Here is a 26,489-nt window from a genome sequence, read left to right as displayed (position 1 = left end):
CCAAAAACAAAACAAAACAAAAAAACTGTGCTTGCCAATATCTGGCCTGATTGACAAATTGTTTCCCTCCCCCTTTTTTGTGGTAGGGACCGGGGTCTCAGACACTTGGTCACAATGTGGCCAGAGTTAGGTGAAGGATTTGAACGGGCACCTGCATTTCCCCTTCCCAGCCCTCCCACACACCTTCACGATGACTTTTCCTTCTGCTGTGGTTCTGCTCATTTAGATCTACATTTCCCTGTGAATTCTGTCCTTACCTTTCTCTCCTCACTGCTGGGGCATCCAACCTTTCCCTCCCTCCCTCCCTCCCTCCCTCCCTCCCTCCCTCCCTCCCTCTTACCCTCCCTCCCTTTTTCCTTCCCTCCCTGTTTTTGGGTCACACACAGCAGCACTCAGGGGTTATTCTTGGCTCTATGCTCAGAAATCGCTCCTGGCAGGCTCAGCAGACCATATGGGATGCCGGGATTCGAATCATTGTCCTTCTGCATGCAAGGCAAATGACCTACCTCCATGCTATCTTTTGGCCCCTCTTTTTTTTTTTTTTTTTAAATAACACTGTAACTTAACATGCTGTTCATAATACAGTCATTCTGGGCATTAAGTGTTTAAGCATCAACCCCCACCACCAGTGTGATCTTTTTCCCACCTACCACCCTAACTTGCCTCCTAAACGAATTTACTTCATATGTTTATTAGGACACAAGACAGATGGGATTATCAAAACTTAGATTAACAAGGTTCAATTTGAAATAATTCTTCTCGCCCTTCCCGGTATTACTAAAGACAGTGACTAGGCTTGATTGGTGCTAGTTGAGCTTCTGTGTGTGTTCAGGCTCATTGAGCTTGGTGGATTCTGATGTAACTTTTCCACCAGATTTCCTGTAAGACTGCTTGGCTTGTCTGACACACCATGAAATTTTGAGATGTCTGCCCAGGATCTATAGATCTGAAACAAATTTGATGTCTTGGCAGTTGGATAAGGTTTAGTTGTGGATAGGGCCATTTCTGTCTGAGGGTGTAGGATGGGGCACCAGGCTGCTGTGGTTCAGGTAGAAAGGGGGAATCAGGTCCCAACTGTTCTGAGAAGACCCTGGAGGAACCAGCCCCACTAGTCTGAGTATAGTGACAGCCCTTATTTTCTTTCAGTTCGTAGAGGAGCTCAGCCGTTTTCCTGTTGAAACTCAGTCTCATGCACCCTAGGAAGGCACTTTGCCATATAGAGAGTCTGGAATGCATGTGCCATACTGTGTTCAGCCAACTGCTGGGGTCTGGGTAGGCAGACTCAGGCACAGGCTGCCTTCTTGCTCTCTTCCCCTGAAGCCTATGCACCTCACTCCCTCCTTGTGGGTCCTTTGGGCAGTGTGTTTCTACATGGCTTGTCAGATTGATACAGTAATGCTGCTCCAGGGAAATGGAGTGCATCATCTCTGCAGAAAGGTTGTTTGAGGGGGTTGGCTGGGCACAGTGGTGCTGGGCTCATTGTTCCGTGGATGGTACTGGGGGTCAGCTGTGTGCTGGGTTCAATCCCTAGCATCTCATATGGTCTCCCTAGCCTGCCAGGAGGAGTAATTTCTGAATGTAGAGCCAGAAGTAACCCCAGAGTGCTGCCAGGTGTGGCATGCGCACACGCACACACACAAATGTTTTTTGAGGATGCAATACTTAGCAATGCTCAGGAGTTACTCCTGCTTCTGTACTCAGGAATCCGTCCTTATGATGTTTTAGGCTGGGGATCATACAGGGTGCCAGGGAGCAAAGTCGGGTTGACCATATGCAGGGCAAACGCCTTCCCCACTGTACTGTCTTGCTCTGATCCCCGGTCTGGCATTTTTGTCTTGCCCTTTTTGTTGTTGTTGTTATTGTTCCATGCATTGTAGCTTTTATTTTCAGACTTTTGATTGGATTTCATCTAACATTCCACATGTGTGAGCGCACAGACTCTTCAGACTTCTGAATCTAGAACGTTCCTGATTTTGCCTGTTAGCTGTTGTCTGTGCCAGTTCTGGTTGGATGATTGACCCCCCCTCCTTTTTTTCAATGTGGTTCATGCTCCCCTGCTTTGCTTGTCATGATTTTTGACTGCATGCCAGACATTGTTAGCTTCACCTTGTTTGTTGCTGAGTATTTGGTATTACTATAAATATCCATGGGCTTTGTTCCTGAATGTCGGGCAGCTACTCTGGAACAGTGTGAGTCTTCTTTTAAGCCTGGCTAGGTGGAAATAGCAGTTAATCCACCACTACCACCACCACTCCACCCCCACACCACCCAGCAGTGCTCTGGGCTTAGTCCTGACTCTGCTCAGGGACACTTCTGGTGTACTCAAGGGACCATACAAATGAGGTGCCAGGATTGACCAGGGTCAGCTGCATGCTAGGCAAACACCCTCACACCCCACTGTACTATTGCGACAGCCCTTGTAGCAGTTCCTCTTTTTGTTCTGGTTAGGGTGAATCCTGTGTTTGGGCAATGCCCTTTTATGCTGGAGGTGGGGGTAGAGCCTGGCCTGGTTCACCCCTAAGTCCTGAGTCAGCCATTTTTCTTGCCCTCATGTGTATGGTGCCAGCCATATCTAGTGGTGTTCAGAGATCATTCCCTGGGTGATGTGATGCTGGGATGAAGTGCGTGTTAGACACTACCCAGGTACTAACTCTTTTGCCCAGGTTTTTGGAAATTTTTTTTTTTTTGGTTTTTGGGCCACACCCGGTGACGCTCAGGGGTTACTCCTGGCTATGCGCTCAGAAGTCGCTCCTGGCTTGGGGGACCATATGGGACGCCGGGGGATCGAACCGCGGTCCGTCTCCTAGGCTAGCGCAGGTAAGGCAGGCACCTTACCTCCAGCGCCACCGCCCGGCCCCGGAAATTTTTTTTTTAAGTAGTACAAGGATCTGAATCCAGGACCTCATTCAGATGCTGTGTTGCTGAATTAATACCCCACATCTAAAAATTTTATTACTATCTTTCATTTTATTGGAGGGGTTGTTTGAGCTACACAGAGGTGCTCAGAACTTATTCTTCACTCTGTGCTCAGGGGCCACTCCTGGAGGGGTTTGGGAAATCATGTGTTTCCGGAGATTGAACCTGGCCAACTCTGTGCAAGGCAAGTGCCCTCCCTGCTGTTCTGTCTCCCTCCTCTTCCTCTGCTTCTCTTCAAACAAGAACCTTCCCTGGTATGTTTATTGTATGGTGGTGCTTGGGCCTGTCAGTATGCTAGCAAACGAGCAAGTGTTCGACTTGTGGAGCATCCCTCTGGCCCAGAGACTGATTTTTATTTGACAAAATCTGTTTTTGGATTTGGGGCTACACCCAGCGCATTCAGAGGCAACACCCACCACAATGCTGGGACTGGTGGATGGGGTTGGGGCCCCTGCCCCTGGCCTCCCATCATGACCTAGGCCTTCCTCAACCTCTTTGGCATGTCTAATCCCTTGGGCCTACCACCTTCTGGCCCATGTGTAGACATGGTTTCCTACCTCTTGTTTAGGGGGAAGGAAAGGTGAGTCCCACTCCTATACCCGACCTTGACCATTAAGGAACCTGAGGTGCAGATAGCTTCACATTTTGAGTTTTTTTCTTTTTATTATTATTTTTCTTCCCTTTTTTTTTTTTTTTATTTGGTTCTTGGGCCACACCCGGCAGCGCTCAGGGGTTTTTCCTGGCTCTATGCTCAGAAATCATTCCTGGCAGGCACGGGGGACCATATGGGATGCCAGGATTCGAACTACCGTTGGTCCTGGGTCGGCTGCTTGCAAGGCAAATGCTCTACCGCTGTGCTATCTCTCCGGCCCCTTTATTATTATTTTTGAGGGTGGCATCACACCTGGCAGTGCTCAGGGCTTATTCCTGACGGGACTAAGCCCAAGTTGGCTGTATGCAAGACAAGCGCTCTTTCTGCTGTGTGATGGCTGCAGTCTCAGGGTTGATAGTGTGTGGGTTTGGGGCTTTTCTGTCACAGTTCAAGGTACCCTTCCCTTGGGATCTGCCCTTGGGAGAAGCTTGGAAGCCTCTTTGCTGCTGTCTTGTCTTGTCTCGTGATGTCCTGTGTGTGCTGATGCTATTTTAACCAGTACCAGGGATGTTGTGGCGTTGGGAGGGATTCATGGACCCACCTGGTGATGCTGAGGATTAAACTGTTCCTGCAATACAGGGCCTGCACTGCAGTCTGTTGGGAGCTCCACAGCCATAGTCTAGACTCATCCTTGTCCTAGCCCTGTGTCCTCCTGAGGAGCCCCCTAGCTGCCTCTTGCCTCAGAGGTGCTGCTGTCAGCTCTGCACGAGAGCCACCAGGGATCTAGACCTATTTGGCACTGAGCTATGAGCATAGGTTTTCTGTTTGTAAGTGTAGCTGAATGGAGCAGTCTCCAATGAAGGGTGCTTGGGATGTGTGAGTGAACCCAGAGCCCGCCCATTGTGATATCAGAGTTTGCCCATCTTCTGCACCCAGACTTGTGTCATTAAAGGGGGCCACTTCTCTGGTTCTTGGCAGTTCCAGTGTTGATGAGTGGGATCTGGGGGGCAGCTCTCTCCAACCAGCTTTTCTTTGTGCATCTTAGTCTTCTTACTGGAGCTCCAAGAGCCCAGGGTCCTGGGCTTGGCTCTGCAGTGTTCTGTCCATGATCCCACAGACCTGGCGGGTGTGAGCAGCAGGGAGGGCCACCAGGCAGGCAGGAAGGCAACCATTGGCTGAGGCCCGAGAGGGTGTCCCTGACCCTCTACTGACTGGGAGTCATTGGGAAACTTCCGGTTTGAGACATGATTTAGTGGGTGCTCCCCTAGAGGCTGCTGGTACGTAGATTTGTGATAGAAAAACCCCATCACCCCAGATTCTGCACTGGCCAGTACAAGTGAGGGGTCGGACTCCCCTGCCCTCCCCCATTAGACAGGAACCAGAAAATCATGTTTTTAATCAGCCAGGAAGGATCAGGGATGGGATGTGTTCCCATCTCTGGTCTAATGACTCTTCTGTTCTCATGCTGGGGAACAGGTTGCTGAGTTTGTGTGTGGGGTGGGGTGGAGACCCCACCCTACGGGGGGTCAGCATTGAAATGATAGGGATAGGAGACAGTGTCGGGTAAAGTCTGTGTGCTGGCACCCTTCTCTGGTTTAGTTGTGCTTGGGGACAGGAGGTGGTGCATGGCATGTCCTGTCCCTCGAGGGTTCAGAGCACAGGTTACGGGGAGCCTGTCTAGGCCAGGCTCAGCGCCTCTGAGGACACTGTTCCTCCCCTATCTTCCCCTTCTCCTCCCCTCATTTGGGGGCCACATCTGGCAGCACTCAGGTTACTCCTGGTTCTCCATCCAGAAGTCATTCTTGGCAGCCTCAGGGGCCCCATGGGATGCCAGGGATTAAATCCTGAACAGCTACATGCAAGGCAAACTCTCTCCCCACAGTGTGCTATTGCTCCAGCCTCAGGACACTCTTTTTCATTGAAGTCACATTGCTCACGAGACTCAGGGTTCACTGCTGTGGCTCCCCCCCCCATCCAAAAACAGGCTCCCTCCCTTTGGCCCCAGAGCTGTGAGCCAAGGCCAAGAACGTGTTTCCACCGGACATTTTCTTCGCCTCAGCTCAGTGCCTCTACATGCCACCCCTGTATGAGTCACCACCATGCATCCTGGACTCCTTCCCATCGCCTTCCTGGCCTCATTCCCACCAACCTCCTGCGCCACTGTCGACCCTCCACTCCCGTTCATCTGGAGCCTGAGCGCTTGTGGGAGTGTGGATGTATGTGTACAATGTGGGAATGTGGGTATCCCTGTGCATGCATGTACATGTTGGTCCTCATCACCAGTGCCCTCTTTCATTGAGCCCTTCTGCTATGCTCACTGGGAGACCTCTCTTGATTTGCCTGTGAAACACCAAAACAGAGCTAGTAAGTGCTGGTCGATGATAGCTGCTGTCAGAGCCTAGGATGCTGATGTGATGCTGGAGGTCGAGGTCAGGGACACCTGTGCTGGGAGCCAGTCTACATTGCTCATCTCTAGGAGAGGATGGGCAGTGCTCAGGGCTTACTCTCAGTAAGGGATCACTCCTGATGATTTGAGGGGCTGTGTGGAGAGCTGGGGATTGAACCCAGGTTGGAAATGTGCGAGAAAAAAACACTTTCCCTGCTGCACTCCTGTTGGATCCCCACCCCAAGACTTATTCTACTCCTGCAGTGTGCTCACTGATCATTAGGAGGATACTTTAGAATATTGGGAACCAAACCTGGGTCAGCTATGTGTGAGACAAGCATCCTCCTTGCCATGCTAGTGTTCCAGATCTCAGGTTTTTATTTATTTATTTTTAATTTGTTATTTTATTTTTTAAATATATTTTTTATTTAAGTAACATGATCATAGTTGGGTTATAGTCACAAACAGAACACCCCCCTTCACCAGTGTAATATTCCCCCCTCCCCACTTCCCATCCCCTGCCTGTATTCGAGACTGGCATTCTACTATAGTTATTTGTTTTTTATTTTCTCAACCCGTTTGGCTGAAGGATCCTACAGTTATTTGTTTTTAAGTTCAGTAAATTGTATTTTTTTTCCTTAAAGGATAAGAGTAAAAAAATAGGGGCCGGGCAGTGGCGCTAAAGGTAAGGTGCCTGCCTTGCCTGCGCTAACCTTGGAGGGACCGAGGTTCGATCCCCCGGTGTCCCATATGGTCCCCCAAGCCAGGAGCAACTTCTGAGCACATAGCCAGGAGTAACCCCTGAGCGTTACTGGGTGTGGCCCAAAAACCAAAAAAAAAAAAAAGAGTAAAAAAATATAGTAAAGGTGTGATAGTGGCAATTGCCGTTGTTTGCATAGGTCCAGAAAAATGGGGAAAATGGAAAAAAAAATCCTTGACCTGATTACAAAAAGGCCTCACCTCAGAAGTTTATTGGCATAAGACCGACTCTGGGTTCCAGGCATACCAGTCTGTCCAACCAGAGTCATTCTCCGTGGTCCTGGTGAAACTTTTTCACACTTTAGCTATTGTTGGTATCAGATTCTTATATTTAAAGATTCTGGATTCTGTGCATTTCTTTCATCAATGTCAGGCTGATGTGGAGCATCCTCTAGTTTCAGCATACCATTAAATGCGGAGCGATCTGCCCTGCAAGCAGGCTGTTGCTGAGTCGTCTGGGTGTTGAGAGCACCAAAGCAGTGGTAGGTCTTCCCTGGTAGAGGCGTGGATCTCCCAGGTTTTATTTTTTATCTCACTTTTGGGACTGAAAATCTGGTTATGTGACAGCAAAAGGTTTTGAGAGTGTGATTTTAATTTTGGGGAGTGGGGGAGATAGCGGAGACTCCTATCTGTGAGCTTTGCTCAGTCTAGAGTTTATCCTGGCTGACAGTTTATCCCGTGGCAGGTGTGGTTTGTCCCTTCCCCTCCCAAACCCTCCCCTCCCTGCTGCCTCCTGGCCTTTTTGTTGTTGTTGTTGTTGCTGTTTGTTTGTTTTTGTTTTTGTGTCACACCCAGCAGCACTCAGGGGTTACTCCTGGCTCCAAGCTCAGAAATCACTCTTGGCAGGCTCGGGGGACCATATGGGATGCCGGGATTCGAACCAATGACCTTATGCATGAAAGGCAGATGCCTTACCTCCATGCTATCTCTCTGGCCCCCCTCCTGGCCTTTTTGAGGGAGCCTCTCTCCCTCGCATTCTGAGAAACCCAGAGCTGATTACCTGTGCTTGTGAGACTCGGCTTGCCTTCTCTTTCCTTGCTTGGGCTGAGAATGCCTGGGCTGGTTTGTGCTCGGGCAGCTGTTCTGGGATCAGATGGTTGATGGAATCCAGGGAGGTCCAGCCTGGGGAAGCTTAGCTGTTAACCCAATATTTGATGAGTGCTGGTAAATAATTTCTCCCAGACTGTAGGCTGTCTTCATCTCCTGGTTTTCGTTTCTTTGAGGCGCAGAAGTAATGGGGTCCCATTTGTTTGTTGGCTTCCACTCGAGTAGTCAGTGGCTCACCTGTTTTCCTCTGTGTGCCTTATGGTTCAGGTCTGATATTGAGGTCTACTCTGATTCTTATTTGACTTTTGTCCATGGCATCAGGAAGAGGGCCAAGTTAATTGTTTTTTTTTTTACATGTGGCAGACCAGTTTCTCTATCACCACTTATTAAAGAGGCTCTTTGCTTACTCTACTGCATATCTACGGATCCTTTAATTGAAAATTAGCTGTTTGTATACTTGAGGGTTCATCTCAGGATTTTCAGTTTTATTCCACCGATCAGAGGCCTGGTCTGTCCTTATTCTACGACCATGCTGTTCAATTTTTTTAATTTTTTGTTTTTGGCCACACTCATCAGCACCCCATTTACTCCTGACTCTACCCTCAGAAATTGTTCCTGGTAGACTCAGAGAACCAACCATATGGAATGCCGGAGATCAAACCCTGGTCGGCTGCATGCAAGGCAAATGCTCTGCCCGCTGTACTATCTCTTTGGCCCCTACCATGCTGTTTGAATTACTGCTGCTTTGTAGTACAGTTTGAAGTTGAGAGAGTGTTATCTCCCATTTTCTTTCCCCAAAATGACTGCTTTATCTATTCAGCGGGTGTAATTGCTCTGTATGAATTTCAGGAGTGTTTGATATATTTCTTGGGGAAATGTCTTGGGTATCCTCATCGGGTGTGTCTGTTTCTGTATAATGCTTTAGAGTACTACCATTTTGATGACAGTGATCCTCTCAATCTGGATGTTTTTATTTTCTCGTGGGCTCTGTTCTTTTTTGCAGTAGCGTTTTATAGTTTTCTCTGTACGGATATTTGATTTTATGAGGCATAATTGTGAAGGGGACACCCCCCATCTTCTACTTCATTGTTTGCATATAGTAAAGCCTGGTTCAATGGTGGAGCTGACCCCACTGAACTCCCCTACCCTTCTCCAGAGCAGTCATCCAGGGGGACTGACAGGACATCTTTGTGCTCAGCAGCTCTTTGCTGCAGAATTCCTCTATGCTTGAGGAATTTCTGTGGGCTACCAGGTTCAGGGGAACAGGAAACAGCTTTGAGGGCTGCTGTTGTGCTTTGCTTGTCAGAGACCTGAGAGATTCAGACCCTCAGCAGAGCATCAGTAGTCCCTGACTGAGTCCCAGCAACAACAAAGTAAGTAATTCAGTGTAGAATGATGATCCGCTCTGGAGTAAGCGTTTTCCTCACTGATAGGATCTTTTGCTGATTTGTTTTTGTTGTTGATTTTGAGACACACCCAGTGATGCTTGAGAGGTGATCCTGGCTCAGTGCTTGGGGAAATGTCCAACTGCCTGGGATGGGGATTGAACCCAGGGCCTCACCCTTAGAAGGTTATTATCTGCTCTGGGTCCACCCCCCTTACATAATGCTAACTGCCCTTTGGATCTTCAGGCAGACACTCATGAGAACGTGCTGTTTCCTTGCTGGTAATGGATAGACTCAAGAGGCTGTATTGATCGGGAGGCTTGCTGCTGTTTTATGTTAGAGCATGAAATTATTAAAGTACTTGCCTTGGTAAAAAGGAGTTAATGACCAGTTTTGATTTTTTTTGGGGGGCGTCACACCCGGCAGCGCTCAGGGGTTACTCCTGGCTCTACGCTCAGAAATCACTCCTGGCAGGCTCGGGGGACCATATGGGATGCCGGGATTTGAACCACTGTCCTGCATGCAAGGCAAATGCCCTACCTTCATGTTATCTCTCCGGCCCCCAGTTATGATTTTTTTTTTTTTTTTGGTTTTTGGGCCACACCCGGTGCTGCTCAGGGGTTTCTCCTGGCTATCTGCTCAGAAATAGCTCCTGGCAGGCACTGGGGACCATATGGGACACCAGGATTCGAACCAACCACCTTAGGTCCTGGATCAGCTGCTTGCAAGGCAAATGCCGTTGTGCTATCTCTCCGGGCCCTCCAGTTATGAATTTTAATTGACCCAATGCTGGTGGGCTGAAGGTCCCTCCTGAACCTGCTCAACGCACCTTGGGGAGCCTCACCCCCACCCCACTTGCACTTCTACTTTTTGCCCCATGCTGCATCCTATTTTTCCCGTCTTGTTCCATGTAGAGGAGACCTGGCACCCTTGTTCCTCCTGAGCCTCCTAAGTACATCTCCTGCCTGCACAGGCTGGTCCAGAGATGAACAGGCCTGGCAGCCTATAGGTGGGGAGGGTATTGCTTAAAGCCTCTCTGTGTCAGCAGGTGGGGCGTAGACTCATCCACCTCTCCACATGTGGGGAGAATCTCCAAGTGCAGCAGTATGGAGCAGAGAGGGATATTTGTGTGCTCTTCACCTTCTCTTCCTCCTTTCCACTTCTCTTCCCCTCTTCTCTCCTTTTTTCTGTCTCCCGTTCTCCTCTCTTCTCTCTCCACCCATCTCTCTTTGGAGCCCAGGATAGTTGGTTTTACTGACTGAATGTTACCGACACTCATTTCAGAGATGACACTTTTACACGCTGTAGTTGTACAAGACAGACTTGTAGTTTCCCTTGTCATGAAAGGGGGTGGTGGTGATGCAGGAGCTGCCTGCAAGGAAATCAGCCCTGTGGTCTCGCCCAAAGCCTTTCCGGGAAGCAGGAGCCTAACTGGGTGATGGTGGGCATTGAGGCATTTTAGGGTTTCTTTTTTTTTTGGGGGGGCACACCCGGCAGTGCTCAGGGGTTACTCCTAGCTGTCTGCTCAGAAATAGCTCCTGGCAGGCACGGGGGACCATATGGGACACCGGGATTCGAACCAACCACCTCTGGTCCTGGATCGGCTGCTTGCAAGGCAAACGCCGCTGTGCTATCTCTCCGGGCCCGAATTGAGGCATTTTAGAGCCTGAAAGCTTCACCCACCTCCTAAAGCCACAGGTCTTGGATATCCATTGGGAATGAGCTCACATGTGAACATACCTGGAGCTCAGTGAGAGGCATAGCACTGACTGGGCCCCATGTCTCCAAGCTCCAAGTGAGACGATGAATCTTTTCCTCTGTACTATTGCTCTCACCCCTTTGTTAATTGATTTTGTTTTGGGGATCACATCTGCCAGTGCTTGGGGGTTATTCCTGGCCTCTGCACTCAGGAACTGATGGTGCTTGGGAGACCATGTGGGATCCTAGAGATTGAACCTGGGTGAGCTAATGCAAGGCAAATGCCCTCCCAACTGTACTGTCATTCCCTGTACTGTCCCTGCAACACCATGACTACTTGTTTTAAAAGATGAGCTAGGGGACCGGAGAGATAGCAAGGAGGTAAGGCGTTTGCCTTTCATGCAGAAGGTCATTGGTTCGAATCCCGGCATCTCATATGGTCCCCCGAGCCTGCCAGGAGGAATTTCTGAGCATAGAGCCAGGAGTAACCCCTGAGCGCTGCCGGGTGTGACCCAAAAACCAAAAAAAAAAAAAAAACAAAAACAAAAACAAAAAAAAAAGATGAGGTGGAACTCTGGAGGCCTGTGAAGGACTCACTCTATCCCTGAAGGCCAATCAGTGATAGAAGAGGGAGAGGGGTGTGAGAGAAAGAACACAGGATAGGATAGTTGCCAGGTCTTGGGGCGTTTCTTGGTGACTCCCCAGAGTAAGATCCCAGATTTCACTGTCACAGGGCTGCAGAACACCTGCATGTGTTCAAAAAACTCTGCCAGAGCTGCCAAGGGACCTTGCCTCCGAGCATGTCTCCAGTCAGTGTGTGTGGCAATACCTGGCCAGGAGTGATGATTGCACAGTGCGTTGGATGGTAGAGCTGCAGTCTCAAGATTGGGGCTTGAGTTCCTGTTCCTGTCCCTGTTGTTTCAGCTCACCCACACCTGCATGTCCCTGTCTCACACAGGGAGAATCGCAGTTCTAAGAGTTAAACCACTGGTAGGTGGTGGCTGCCTTCCCCACCATGTGTGCTCATGCCTGAGTGCCAGGCGTGGATCCTGACCCTTTTGCCAAGAAGAGGGGGCTGAATGGAGTCAGGGTTGTGCCTACACTTGCATGTTGAGTCACGGCCACTCTTCCATTTGGCTACTGATAAGTGTCCCGGGGGGGTGGAGGGTGGGCCCAGTGGCACCGTGGTTCCTGTCTGTTCAGAGGCAAGCAGGTCTTCAGTTCTAGCTCTACTCCATAGCTGCTTCACCCTGGCGGACCCTTCCCACCCCATCATCTCCATGTATGGGATGCTTGCCCTGGACTATATAGTGTGGGGTTCAGGTGCCAGTCAAACTAGAATTATCTATCATTCAGCATTTGATTCTAGGTTTGGGCCACATTTGGTGCTCAAGGTTGTTCTGTTTTTTTATTTTGTTTTGGGTTTTTTGGGTTATACCCAGCAAAGCTCAGGGGTTGTTTCTCCTGTCTCTGTGCTCAGAAATCTTCTGGCAGGCACAGGAGACCATATGGTATGCTGGGATTTGAACCGCTATCCATCCTGGATTGGCTGCTTACAAGGCAAACACCCTACCAGTGTGCTATCTCTCCGGCCCTCAGGGTTGTTCTGGCTTCGTGTTTAGTAGTGACACCTGGCGTGGGGTCATATATGGTGCCTGGGATTGAACTGGATGCATGCAAGGTGCTGAATCAGCTTTATTCAAGAAGTAAAAATAAGGGTTTAGAGGCAGATGGGCCTTTTTTTTTTCCCCATTCTCTCACTCCCCTCTACCCTCTCCCTCTCCTTGTTTTTTGGGCTGTACACCACTGGGTACTTGTTCCCTCTTCAGCTCACTTTTCTTTTTTGGACCACACCCAGTGACGCTCAGGGGTTACTCCTGGCTTGGGGGACCCTATGGGATGCTGGGGATCGAACTGTGATCCATCCTAGGTTAGTTCGGGCAAGGAAAATGCCCTACCGCTTGTGCCACCACTCCAGCCCCTGCAGTCCACTCTTTTTTTTTTGGGGGGTGGGGCCACACCCGGCGGTGCTCAGGGGTGACTCCTGGCTGTCTGCTCAGAAATAGCTCCTGGCAGGCACGGGGGACCATATGGGACACCGGGATTCGAACCAACCACCTTTGGTCCTGGATGGCTGCTTGCAAGGCAAACACCACTGTGCTATCTCTCTGGGCCCTTTCCCCTAGTTTTTGGGTCACACTCGGCAGTACTTGGGTTACTCCTAGCTCTACACCATATGGGATGCCGGGATTCGAACCACCGTCCTTATGCATGCAAGGCAAACGCCCTACCTCCATGCTGTCTCTCGCCCCAGCTCACTTTCATTTAAGAAAGTCTTTGATTACAGTGAGGCCCATGTTCCCACAGTGCCAGGACTGTGACTTTTTGGCATTCCCAATTCACTTTATATCTACACACACGCACACACACTTTTCTTGTCTTTGGGGGAGCAATTTTGGGCCACAGTAAGTGGTGCACAGACCCCTCAGCACAAGGACCTGGCAGTGTGTGGGGCCCTCCTGCCGCCCTGGGTGCTGGCAAGGGAAAGGGAGGAAGGGAGGACAGGGTCAGCACAAGAACCTGGCAGTACGCGGGTGTGTGTGTGTGTAAGGGCAGGCAGGGTTGGCACAAGGACCTGGCAGTGTGCGGGTGTGTATGAGTGACACTATGAGGCCTTCTTGCTGCCTTGACTGCTTAAGAGAGAGAGGAAGGGAGGGAATCCAGCTTGATATGTCAAGGATAGGGGATTGCTGTCTCTTGGGACCAGGGAGGTGAGGCAGAGGCAAGAGTTCATACCCTGTGCATGGGCTTTGATTTGGTCCCTGGTACCACATACTGTTGGGAGCATGGTTTTGTTTGGTTTTGAGGCCATATCCAGTGGTTCTCAGGCCTTACTCCTACTCTGGGCTCAGGAATCACTCCTGGCGGGGTTCAAGGGACCATATAGGACTACTAAGGATGGAACTGGAGTCAGCTGTGTGTAAGGCAAATGCCCTGTTTTACTGGCCCCAGTATGTCTGTTTTAAGGGAGACAGTATTTGGCTGGATATTGAGGAATCTTAAATCTTTAGAACTAAAGTGATGATAGGGATTGGCAGATCCAGCCCACACATGTGTCCTCAAACTTGAGTTGTTGTGGTTGTCCCATACTGTGTCTCATCTGTGTCCCCCACTACTCCACTGTCCTTTGGCTAACACCTAGGGATTAAGCACCTCGAGGCTGTCCCGTGGAGCTCAAGCTGGCTAAGAAAGTTGAGGGAGCTGTAAAGGAAATGCTGGAAAGCAAGCATGGGGTTGTCTGGGCGTCCTTCCTTTATGGGCCTGCCCTTTGTCTCTGTGCCAGCCAGGCAGGCTTGTCTGCTTCAGCTTTTCTCTCAGCATTTCCTTGCTTTGGCTGTTCTTAGAAATGGCTCTTTCATTCCATTTCAGCTCGCCGTGGCCAGTGGGCGCACCTGGTGCCAGGTGTTGCCTGTTAGTTAAGCAGTATTTGCTGAGTGCTGAGTGTACTAGGTGCTTGCTCCCCTGGAGATGTGGGCGGTCTGTTGCCTGGTGCTAGGTTTCTGTGAGCAGGAGTTCAAGAGGGTTGAGGTACCTTACTTAGCAGATTTGTTCTGTCCTGTGTCAGTAAGGGTCAGGGGCCTGTGCAGAGTATGCCTCCCCTGTGGAGGGCCCTGGTGTATGGGCTACTTCTGCCAGGGGCAAGGGGAGGCCACCTGCCCTTCTGCCTAGGCTTCTGGTGGGTGTGCTGGGCCTGCAGGCCCAGAATGGGCAGTCCCCGTGGTTTCTCTGCTTGATCCTTGATGGCAATTGGAGGAGGCACTTGGATTCTCTGGTTCTCTCTGCAGCCTTTTGTGACTATGCCCCCAACTGAAGTGAGTGTGACTGGCACTCGCAGCCATGAGACAGCTGACCATCTCCATCACCGATGGAAACAAAGACAAGGTTCATTTTCTTATCCTGGGAAGAGTCAAGATGAGCCAAGTGGTGGCCAGCCATGACAGGGATGCAGGGGAAGACATTGTCTTGCATACTGCTGACCTGGGTCTGAGTCTTGGCACCACATATGCCCCCCCACCCCCCACCCCCCACGGTCTTGCCAGAAACCAGAGCAGCAGCAGTGGACATGGATGCAGAATCTGTGCTGGCCTGCAAACAGGTTCCCATTCACCTTGTGTCCATCTGAGGACCTGCCACAGAGCCCCCAAGCCACATGGAGTGCTGGAGCTGGGTTCTGTTCCAACACCACCAGGGGTGGCCCCCAGACAGGCATCACAGATGGAAGTACACTTAGCTCTGAGGCAGTCCTGGAACTGAGCACCGTGCTGCCTGCAGGTATAAGAGCTCACAGAGATGGGAGTCCTGGTTAATGCTGGGGTGTCCTGGAACTGACCTACAGGCTCCCTCTTCTCAGTGGCGGCGGCTTGTGCTCAGGTGACAGTAGAGTGGGCGCTTGACCATCAGATTTGCTTGTGGTGGGAGGTTTGAGAAACTCGCAGTTAGCTGTGGCCTTCATGATTTTTCAAGGTTGTTTTGTGCCCTTTGCTCTGTTTATGACTTTGGACTCACTTCCACACTGTTGATTCGCTACACTTGATGGAAAGTGTCTGTCCTTGTATCTCTACCCTAGTTGGGAGTGATGGATAAAGCAGTTCTCAATGGGGGGTGGAGTTCTGGGTGTGTCCTGGGAGCTGAAGGCTGCTGGTGTACTCCCCATGTCCATCCCACTTGATCAATAGTGTTAAAATACTTGTGTTTTTATTGTATGATAATGTGGTATGTTAGTATTTTATTGTATATCTGGCAAGCAGGCCACATTTAAGTTTCACTGCAGACACAGATGTACTGAGACCAAATCCAGAGGCTCTCACTCCTTATTTGTCTGGGCCCCAGCAGCAGTTTTAAGTGGGTTGTGTTCTGGAGGGAGCACTGAGGGGACTTCTGGGGGCCAGCTCCTCTTCTTCAGAGGACCTCAGCCACCAAGTGTGCAGACTCCTGAGGACCCCCACCTTGTTGAGATGCATTTCTGAAGAGTGTGTGATCTAATGCCCTGCTGGGTAGGGGAGAAGGAGTAGTATGTCTGGTGGAAATGTCCCAGAGAAGAGGCCCCAGGGATGGGCTCATTGGGGTTAAGCACATACTGTTTAGACTGTTGTTTGTTGGGGGCCATATTTAGCAGTTCGGGGAGGGGGGAGCTTTAGGGTATCAGGAATTAATGGAGCCTGGTTCTACTTCATGCAAGGCCATGCTGTAGCTCCAGTTCAGTTTGGTTTTAGGGACCCATCTTGGTTCAGTGCTAGGGAGAAAGCCATCCCTTTCTAAGCTATGCCATGCCAGCCGTGGGTTTGCATATCGCCCTGCAGCAGAGGTGGGGAGAGTTTTGGATTCAGTGGGGAACAGGGAAAGTATGCACAAGCTGACTGCTCTCCCATTTTCAGGGTCCCTCAGCAGTGCTCGGGCCACGCCATTTTGGGATTTTATCCAGTTGTCATCAGCCTCGACGTTCAGCTATGGAATCGGTAAGTTTGGTCATTTTCTGTCACAAGGCATCTAGCCTTGTTCACACCTGCCTATGGCTTCTCTTGGGTTGATGAGGCCCAAGTGTTGTGTTGTATTGTGGGTTCTGTCCCTGAGTGGTTAGTACCTGCGTTGCCTGGAACATGTTGGGGGCAGGGCTCCCAGAGGATTGGGCTCCTCCTGAGGTCCGATTCCTTGTCTGTCCTCCTCCATCGGGGTGCTTGACTTTGTGCTCCAGCAAGGCCATTCTACAGGATATGGGGAGCTGGCTCTCAGCTGGTAGCAGGGTGCTCCCCCCAGGACATATGGTCAATGGGGGAAGAGATGGGTTCTGCTCAGGCCTAACTCTGTCCCCTGATTCTTGGTATCTGGGGAGGTGAGGGTAGTGACTTCCTGACACAGGTCTCTGGGGCATGAGCTCTTGGATGGTGTCCTTGTGGACAGGCTGGCCAGCTGATATGGGCTGGTTGTGTGTGACCCTCATAAACATGGGTTATTTCTGTGTTTGTGTTGGTAGCAGCTAGAAAATGCTCTTTTTAAAAAAATGTTGTCTTGGGCCACATTGAGTAGTGGTCATCAGGGCTTAACTCCTGACTCTGTGCCCACGAACTGTTTGTGGGGATTGAATCCGGGTAGCCACATGCCAGGAAAGTGACCTCCTTGTTATCGGCCATGGTCCCCTGGTAAGAACGCTCTTGACTGAGTTAGGATCATTTCCTGCAGATCCAGGGCAGCTGGGAATGTCCCTCCCTGTTCTCTGGCTGCCCTCTTTCTAGCAACAGGTAAGGCTGGGTGGAAGGTGTCAGGGTGCTGCTGAGGGCAGTGGGCACTCCTCCAGGTAGACATTGCTGGCACAAACCTTTGTGCATTCTGTTGGGGATAAAAGATACCTAAATAACCCTAACTCTCTTGGAGATCAATGGTGATCTTTACTCACACTGGGAGGGGTTGTTGCCTCCCATACTGCCACCATAACCAGCCTGGCTCTGACCAGCCACACGACCCTTGGCACTCTTTGTTACCAGTCAACATTAAAGCTGTGTTATGTCCCTTTTTGTTTTTGGTGTTTTTTGTTTGTTTGTTTCTGGTGTTTTCCAGCATAGGGGGGGAATGCAACTGAGCTCAAAGCTCAGTCCTGGTGGAGCTTTGAGTGCCATATGGGGTGCCAGGGATGGAAGCCGGATTGGCTGTGCTCTAGGTAGATGGGTCCTCACTGTGGGGCACCAACAAACTTGTAGATGCCCCTCACAGGTTGGGGCCTTGATCAGTCAGTGTCCAGAGGTGTATAGGCTTTGCGCCCATGCAGGGGCAACTTGCTGTGGACTCTGGAGAGAGAAGAATGCTGCAGGGTCTCCCATCTCCTGCTGCTGCTCTGAGTGAAGTAGGGACCCTCTTCAGATGTCAAGCTCTACTATCAGTGCAGTACCCTGGGCTGTGCGACTTCTTCAGTGTTGCCTGATGTGGGGTGACTGCAGCCATGGCCCATGAGTATCCTCAGAGGGACTGGTGCTGCAAGGGAAAGGGGCCTCTCCTTGACCACAACTTTCTGGTGCACCCTCCTGGCAGCTCTGTCCAGAGCAGCAGGAAGTAGATTGGCTGTGCCTGGGGCTGGGGTCCATCTGACCTGCTCAGGGGTCACCCCAGCCTCAACTTTTTCTCTCTGGTTGGACCTGGAGTTGAAGGAAGGACCATGAATGTGTCTGTTCCATGGGGCAACGTGGAGCTCACCAAGGTCCAGCATGGAGTGTTCTGGCCTAAATAGCCAGGCTGGAGGAGAGAAGTAGGCCCTCAGACTCTGCCCAAGAATGGTGGGGTGACCTCCACCTGCCTGTAGTGGGTTTGCTGGGCACCTGCACACATGAGCACCCTCTGCCCTGCCTGGGCCAGAGGGAGATTCAGGGACAGGTGTTAGAATTGCCTGTTGTAAGGAGCTTTTGGGTCCTAATGCCACTTTATTTGCCTTTTTGTTTTGTTTCTTGGGCCTCACCCAGCAGCACTCAGGGGTTACTCCTGGCTCTGCACTCAGAAATCATTCCTGTCAGGCACTGACGACCCTATGGGATACCGTGATTTGAACAACCGTTGGTCCTGGGTTAGCCGCTTGCAAGGCAAACTCCCTACCGCTGTGCTATCTCTCTGGCCCCTTACTTGCCTTTTTAACAAAGATCTTTTGTTAGAATTTAAAATAGATAAAAGCCTTTTTCATCTTATTATCAAAAATATGCATAACTAATGATGGTAATATGCTTTAATGAACTAATGTAATAATTTTACTTTCTGGAGGTAATCTTGGGTTCACTCCCTGAAGCTACATATCAAATTTGGAATGTTGTTATTCTTTGGATCTTTATAAAAACCGGTGACCATACTCTCCTCATAAGTCCTTTTATTCTCCCTACAAGCTGGAAAGGTTGGTGAGGTAGCAAAGAGGGTCTGAGTGCTGAGGATGGTGGTAGCCTGGATTGAGGGCTGAGTGTGGCTGCTCCTGAGACAGGCCTTTGGGCTCCTGGCATCCAATTTTCTTGCACAATGCAGGACCTATGCTGCCTGACTGGGTCACGTACTTGCCCTCCTGAACCTCCCTGTCCCTTCCTTCTCTGGTGGTGTGCTTGAGGAGGGCCCACTGTCACTGCTCTGGGTGCAGTGCTCAGCACCTGGCAGAGCTGCTGGGATGGTGCTGGTGCCACATCAGCTGAGTTAGACCTCGCCTTGTTCTCCAGAGCCCCACACTATAGGAGTGTGGGTATGTGCGAGGGCGAGGCTGAGGTGGCTGCTTGGACAGCCCTGCTTCCTGCCTGGTGCCTGTAACAGTCCCTGGAGTTGTCTGCAGGAAGTGGCCTCTGCAACCAGCTGATGCTCGTGGTAGAAGGATGGGGCCTGGGAGGGCCTTACTGTGGCCCTAGTGCCTCTTCCGAGCAGTCCTTTTGTAGGGTTGAAATATATATGTCTGAGCAGAAGCAAAGTAGTGGTTGGCACCATCGGTAGGGTGTGGGCACTGAAGCTGGAAGGGCGAGTGCTAGGCTGCACAGGTGCTGGGGTGCATAGAAATTGGGGCAAGCCCCACTTCTTTCGAACTCCCTTTACACTGTCAGTGAGCACTATTTCCTTAGCCCCAGGTTGCTGAGGCCAGAGTCAAGCAAACCTGATTCAGGTTTAGTTAATGCCCCGAGGTCAGGGGCAGCAGGGGACAGTGTGAAATGAGTTCAGGTGAGCATAGAAGTGGACATATCCTAGATGGCTTGCTTCTTTGACCTCTGTTCCTTGACCTCTGTGCCTTGAGGCACTGAGCTATGTGGTTAGCAGGAAACACAACTGTGTCTGAGCACATCAGATCATAGTGACTACCATGGTGGCCCCCACTGTGCTGGGAAACAAGGGCAGGACCAGGTACAGGCAAGGGCATCTGTTCTCATCTGTGGGCCCTGCACCCCCTTTCCTGTGGCAGTGGCCTCTTCACCTTCCCTCCTCACCAGTCCTCATGGCTAGCACCAGCCAGTGGCCTTGGCTTCCTTTGTGTGCTGACACCCAGCTTCCAGCTGTGTTCACTTCTTGGGTGGATCTCAGGAATGGAGTATGGAACAATGCAGCAAACGGCACTTTGTCAATAAAGTCAGATTTCAGAGAGAAATAAAAACCATGTAATCCTGCTACTGGTATTCATATCAGTTTGGAAAAATGAGAATATTTAGGGCTGGATAGATAGAATAGCAAGTGAGGTGCTTGGCTTGCATGTGGCTGACCTGGTATGATTCCCTGAGCCTGCCAGAGTAAGCCCTGAGCACAGAGCCAGGTGTGGCCCCCAAACAAACAGATAAGGAAAATGACTGACTAGGTTTCTTATGACTGGCATGGCATGGCATGGAAGACAGGCAGGCAGGCAGGCAGGCAGGGGTCCTGCTCACAGACCTGCTCAGGATCTTTTGTGGGGAGACTCGTCTTCCCTTTCCTTAATATCTGGCCCTTCCCTCAGCCTTCCTGCGCCTCCTGGCTGTTTTCCTGGTATTTGGTCCTTGCAAATTGAGATCCAACAAAATGGAATCTGTGCTCTGGATGTTGGCTCAGCCTGAGTCCCTCAGATTACCTGAGTCACTGATTACCAGTGCCCCAGAGCAAGAGGCTGCCTGCATGCAGCAGTGTCTGTCCCAAGAACCTGCAGCCCTGAACTCAGATCCTGAGCGCCCATCCTGGCACAGAGGAGGGTTCCTGGGACTGCTGGGGACACTGACGCTTGGACCTGGCTTATCCCTGCAGGGTGCTGCATGGGCAGGATCTAGGTGGCCATGTGGCCTGGTTGCTGCAGGCACCTGAGCAGGGTCCATAACTGGGGGGCTGCAGGTGTGCAAGATAGTGGCCTTTGGTCTCTCAACTCTGCATGTTTCTGCGGAGACTGATGGTGTCTATGGGTTGCTAGACTCTGTACCCACCTCCACCCCCTTGAGCAGCAGCTGCTGTGGAAATCTGGAATCTGGGATCCATGATTTTGGTTTCTGTTATCTTTCAACTTTCATCCCAAGTTAATCATTTTTCTTTTGTGAATCCTCCCTGTTTAATGATCTAGATGACCTTTGTCCTCACATCTGTCTCACCCTGATGGCTGAGGTCACAGGAGCACGGTTCCAGGTGGCAAAAGCCCTTTGGTCCTGCAGAAAGAGCAGGAAATAGCCTGGCGAGTGGCAGAGGAGGGGTCTTGGCCCTCTTGAGCCACCTTGATTCCCTCCTCCCCAATTTCACCCATTGCAGTGCTGTGTGGAGCCCAGAGGACTTGGGGACTCTCACTGGTAGGGTTCACACAGGGGGCTATTTGGTTCTGGTGGTCCCTGGGGGTCTGGGTCACACAGGAAAGACACTCAGGACTTGTCTGTGCTGTGAGAGCCCACTGGGATGTGTGGTTGGATCAGTGGTCAATGTGGCCTGTGTTTCGTAGCCACTCCTGTTTTGTCTTCCTGCCAGATGCTTACAGTAGAGAGGGAGGTAGTGTCCCACTCCTCTTCCTTCTCCAACCCCTATAGCCAAGTAGTCTCTACTAGAGGAGGAGCCTGGGCTTAGTGTCCCCTGGGGACACCTGTGTGGTGGTTTCTAGGAGGCTGAGCAAGCTCTCTGCACAGGGGATGGTAGGCAAGTGCAGACCCCTCTAGCAGGTTGTTGTCAGGTGACTGGAACAGATGGGGTTCTGTGCTGGCCGCTTACCTGGGAAGCTTCTTGGAGACCGTTTCAGTGGCCTTCTAGCTAGCTGAGTATATATGAGAGCTAAGTCCGGCATGGTGCCCTGTGTTTGAGTGTCCCCTATTTCCCAGATGTGCTCCTAGTCCTCTGCTGGCTGAGGCAGGAGTGCTACCTAGTTCCAGGGCATAAGGGATGGTCTCAGAAAACATGCTGCCCATCTACCTGCTTCTCCCATGGCCATGCCTTAGTTGTGGGGCTGGTGTCAGGGCCTTGGCTTAAAGGTGTGGGTTCCTAGGTAGAGATAAGACAATAGGACACTTGCCTTGCACACAGCTAAGTAGGCTGGGTTCTGTGTTCTATGATGCCAATGGATGTGGCCCAAGAAAACAAGAAAAGGGAGCGGGGCCTGAATGATAGTGCAGCAGTGGGGGGAGAAGGGGGTTTGCCTTGCACACAGCCTACCCAGGCTCAATCCCCAAGTACCACCAAAGTGATTCCTGAGTACAGAGCCAGGATGACCCCCGAGTACTGCGAAAAGAAAAGCGAATTTGGAGGCTGCAGGAGCAGAGCTCTGGATCAGACTCCATGGTCTCTGTCTTGGCTTCCTCCCTGCCCCTGGACTCGGTGCCTGGGCTCAGTGAGGTTCAGGGGCTGCTCAGCCCTAGGACTGAAAAAGCCTCATCATGGTGTAGCTCAGAGCCATGTTCACTGGGAAAGCACTGCAGAGAACACTTGGGTCTGATTCAAGGCCTGTCTGTGCATCTGGACACTGCAGTCCAAGTCTGGGCAGCAGAACAGAGCCCCTATCCACTCACTGTCCTCGCACATGGCTCTCTACCTCTTTGGGACTGGCTGCTCCCACAGCAGGCCTGTGTAGACATGCTTCCTGCCACCGCCCCTGGCCCACAGCAACGCGGTTGCGCTTCCACCACTACTGCTAATTGAGCGCCCTCTCCCTCCTCCTCCCTGGACTCTGCACCAGCTCTGTCCCTCATGCAGACAGCATTGGCAGCTCGGGCCCTAGTGCAGAGCTGTGGGGCATGCATGTAGGCCTCACGGGCCACTGAGAGACCCCTGCGGTCTCAGGACCCTGACGGACTCTGAGGAAAGGAGTTAAAAATGGAACGATCGCTCTGCAACTGGAGTGCCAGAAATAACGTCTTCACAGTGGATTTCTTGGTGGGAAGGAGGAGTCTGTATCTACTCATTTATATTTTTGGACCTGAATTGAAGCTTGAGCAGTTTGGAGATGCAGAAAATAGAGTGTTTGGTGAATAAAGATGAAGGTGTGTGTTTTTGAGAAATGAGGGTTAGAAACTGTGAAATGCTAAGGTTCTACAGAATGTTTTTTCTTTCAGAATTTTTTTTTTTCTTTTTCTATTTTCAAAGTGACTCACAAGAGTCAGCCCCCAGTTCCTGTTGAATCCTACAAGCCATTTAGATTTGTTTTGCTTTTGGTTTTTGGGTCACATCAGCGGTGCCCAGGGGTTCTTTCTGGCTCTGCACTCAGGAATCACTCCTGGTGGTGCTCAGGGGACCATATGAATGCTGGGGCTTGAACTAGGTCAGCCATGTGCAAGGTAGGCACCCCACCTGCTGTGCTATCTCTCTTGCCTTCCCTGAGAGTCCTTTTACTGGATTGAACTCAGGTTAGGTGACTTACAGTTGTTACAGTTGATGCCAGTTTTCGTGCTGAAGGAAGAGGCACCCTGGCAGTGCCAGGGTCAAACTCAAGGCCTCACACCTGTAGCCCTGATCATCTAAGGAGCCTGGCCCTGGGCCAGCTCTGCTGTTCCCCCAGGGTCCCAGCTTGGGTGTCTGGATGGCAAGTGTATTAAGAATTATGGTGGGGGCCAGAGAGAGTACAGTAGTAGGATGTTTGCCTTGCTTACATAAGATCCGGGTTTGATCCTTGGCATCCCATATGGTTCCCTCTGAGCCTGCCAGGAGTGACCCCTGAGTGCCACTAGGTGTGGCCCAAAAACTAAAAAATAAAGAAGAAAAAGAATTGGGGTGGGGTCCAGAGCAATAGGATAGTGGGTAAGGTTCTGGCCAGCTTTGATCTCCAGCTCTACAGAAGTGATCCCTGAGCATTGCTGGGTGTGGCTGCCAAACAAAATAAAGCCGGAACTGTGCCTCCCTCTCTCCCTCTCTTTGAGAGAGACAGTTCCACACTGCTCATGGGGGGATGTGACCTCCCACTGTTTCCCTCTATTCTCCCCCCTACCTTCTAGACTGTCTTCAGTACCTTCAGAGCTGTCTGATGCCCTCCTATGTCCCAAAGACCTGATTGCTGCCCCGTGTGTGCAGCCTGGATCCAATCTGGAGACCAGCATTGTCCTGTAGGGCCCGGTGCATTCTGGAAGCAGCTTCCTGGATGTTGAGCATCCCTGTCCTAGGGAACCCCATGCTCACAGGGTTCCCTACAACAGACACCAAAGGGATACTCCTAGGACTGTGGAAAGTATGAAGTCAAGTCCTGTAGGGTTTCTGAGGAGCCATCTGCTCAGGAGGTCACTGGAACTCTTTACAAATTTCATCTTTTGGGGGCTAGAGCAATAACACAGCAGGGAGGGCATTTGCTTTGTATGCAGCCAACTTGGTTTCGATTCCTCACACCCCATACTGTGCCCGAGCCTGCCCAGAGTAATTTCTGAGCACAGAGCCAGGTAGGTTCCCCCCCCCCCCAATAAACCAAATCTCATTTTTCTCTTTATTTGGGGGGGGGGTAGGTGGAGTCACCCCTGGCGGTGCTCAGGGGTACTCCTGGCTCTGTGCTCAGAAGTCGCTCCTGGGGACCATATGGGATGCTGGGAATCTAACTGGAGTCTATCCAGGGTTGGTCATGTGCAAGGTAAATGCCCTACTGCTGTGCTATCTCTCCAGCCAAATTTCATCTTTCATAGATGTAATTTTCCCAAAACTGGCCCACTTACTCTTCTGTCAAGTGGCCTTACTGCTCCCTGGAGAAGTGCTTGCAGCCAAGCCCCACTTTGTTATTGCTCTGTGTCCAGAGTTCCCATAGGTCAGAGGGGGTCTGAGGTGCCGAGAGGAACACTGTCCTAGGAGTTTAAGGGGAGTCAGGAAGCTCTGGTAGCAAGGGAGCACTATCCTGGGAGTTTATTGGTCAGGGATCTGTGGTGATGAGGGCAGCATTGTCTCAGGCTTATCAGGCTGACTCTGCCTCCCTCAGTGGCTCTGCTGGCCACTGGAATGGGGACTCTCTCACATGAGGAGGTAGGGAAGGGGACTTGGACATGACTGCACCCCTCAGGGCCTGTGTACACTCAGGGTTGCTGTGCACAGCCATCCAGAGCGGGCACTTCTGTTTCCTATATGGTACCAACACAGAGGGGTGTGGCTCTGATGGGTTTCTCAGCCCTTTGCTGTTCACTGGCAGCGGTGCTATGGGGTGCTGCCCCTGACGAGCACCCTCACTCCCTATCCTGGCAATGAGGGCCACAGTGGTGGGTTCAGGTGATGCCCACTTTGTGCCAAGCTGCCAGGTTTCTGCCTCCTTGGGAAAGGAAGAGTCACTTATGGCCACCAAGCCGACAGGCAATGGGGCACTGGTCTGAGTCCTGGCCTCCACTGTGGAGTTCTGGAGATCCTATCTGTGAGTCCTCAAAGGTGTCAGAACTGGTACCACAATTCAGACAGCTGCCAGACTTCCCATTGGCCGCGATGCTATGGAAGAGTCTGCTTGTGCAGGGGCACTTGAGCTGGGGTTTGGGTTTGGGCACACCCAGCAGTGCTCAGGGATCACTCCTGGCAAGGTTCAGGGAACTATATAGGATACCGGGGATCTAATCTATTTGGTTGTATCCACAGCCAGTGTGCTGCTCTCCCAACTGCACCACACTACCACTCCAACCTTAGGTTAGTTAGTTTTGTTCATGCCTATCCAAGTGCCCTTCCAGGTCCATAAATGGCACCCACTTCGGATCTTCCTCTGAGGGTTCAGCCCTTGCCAGCAGCCTGTGCCTCAGGTCACCCAGGAGCTTTGACCCCCACGGAAAGTGCAGGGCGGGGAGACATTTCCTTCCCCTGACCTTCAGGCTCCAAAGGATTTGAGCGAGATTTTGAATACCCTTTTGTGCAGACAGTGCTCACACGAGCACAGGAAGGTGTTTCCCTAGGCACAGATGCTTTCAGCCTAAGCAAGATGGGGTTACTCCTGGCTCATGATCAGGGACCATATGATGCTGAGGAGCTAACCTAGGCAGCCGGACATACAGCAAGCACTTTGTCTGACCTGGCAACAGTAGTTACTGAAACTGCCTGTCTTCCAACGTTTCTGGGGTTTTATATGAAAACTTGGAATGTTTGTTCTTGTTCTAATGAGGATCCTTCTCAGCCCCCTGGGAGAGGGACAGTCCTAATGGCCCAACTCAGCATTAGTCATAAAATTGACATAAGTCCTTTCTTGGTTCCCATCTTTAAAACAGTAAGGAAAGAGGCTATGCTTTAGCCAGGATTTGGTTGTGCTTTTGTTTGCTTGTTTTGGGACCACATCTAGCAATGCTTAGGGATTGCTCTCAGTTCTATACTCAAGAATTATTCCTGGCAGTGCTCAGGGACCATATGGGATGTCAGATATCAAACTCAGGATGGCTTTGGTTAAGGCAAGCGCCCTTCCCCTGTGCTATTGCCTTGGTCCCTTTATTGTGCTTTGATACAGGCCACATGTGGAGTCTGATGGCTTGAGGGGGCAGAGAGAGGAGCGCCTCGCCTATGTCTGGCTCAGTATGTCTGTCCAAGTTTGTGCCTGAACTGCTCTAAATGCCCTGGGATGACCCAGATCTGTAGGCACAACCAGGGAATGCATGTCTTGGTCCTTAGGGCTGATCATTCTGTAGCCAACCATCCTGTCCTTCTTGGCCATGATGTGTAATGACCAGCTGGCTTCTGCTCCACTGGCCTTTGCTGAGATGTGGACAGACCCCAGCCTCATGCCTGCCTGCTGGGGATTGAGCTTGGCTGCTTGCAAGGCTAGCTCTGTACATATGATCTCTCTCCTCTCTCCTTT

At 51.1% G+C, this 26,489-nt stretch overlaps 1 protein-coding gene across 1 annotated transcript in view; it reads left to right on the top strand.

Moving 5' to 3' along the window:
- ANKRD11 (ankyrin repeat domain containing 11) overlaps positions 1 to 26,489 on the top strand; it is a 74,955-nt gene that overhangs the window by 24,989 nt on the left and 23,477 nt on the right. Inside the window, exon 2 of the mRNA XM_049786292.1 lies at positions 16,219 to 16,299. The gene's annotated coding sequence lies outside the window, so the exon portion shown is untranslated. The remainder of the gene's footprint in view (positions 1 to 16,218; positions 16,300 to 26,489) is intronic.

The sequence above is a fragment of the Suncus etruscus genome, chromosome 14 (genome assembly GCF_024139225.1).
Source record: "Suncus etruscus isolate mSunEtr1 chromosome 14, mSunEtr1.pri.cur, whole genome shotgun sequence".
Lineage (NCBI taxonomy): Eukaryota > Metazoa > Chordata > Mammalia > Eulipotyphla > Soricidae > Suncus > Suncus etruscus.
This window is presented reverse-complemented; position numbering and strand designations above follow the sequence as displayed.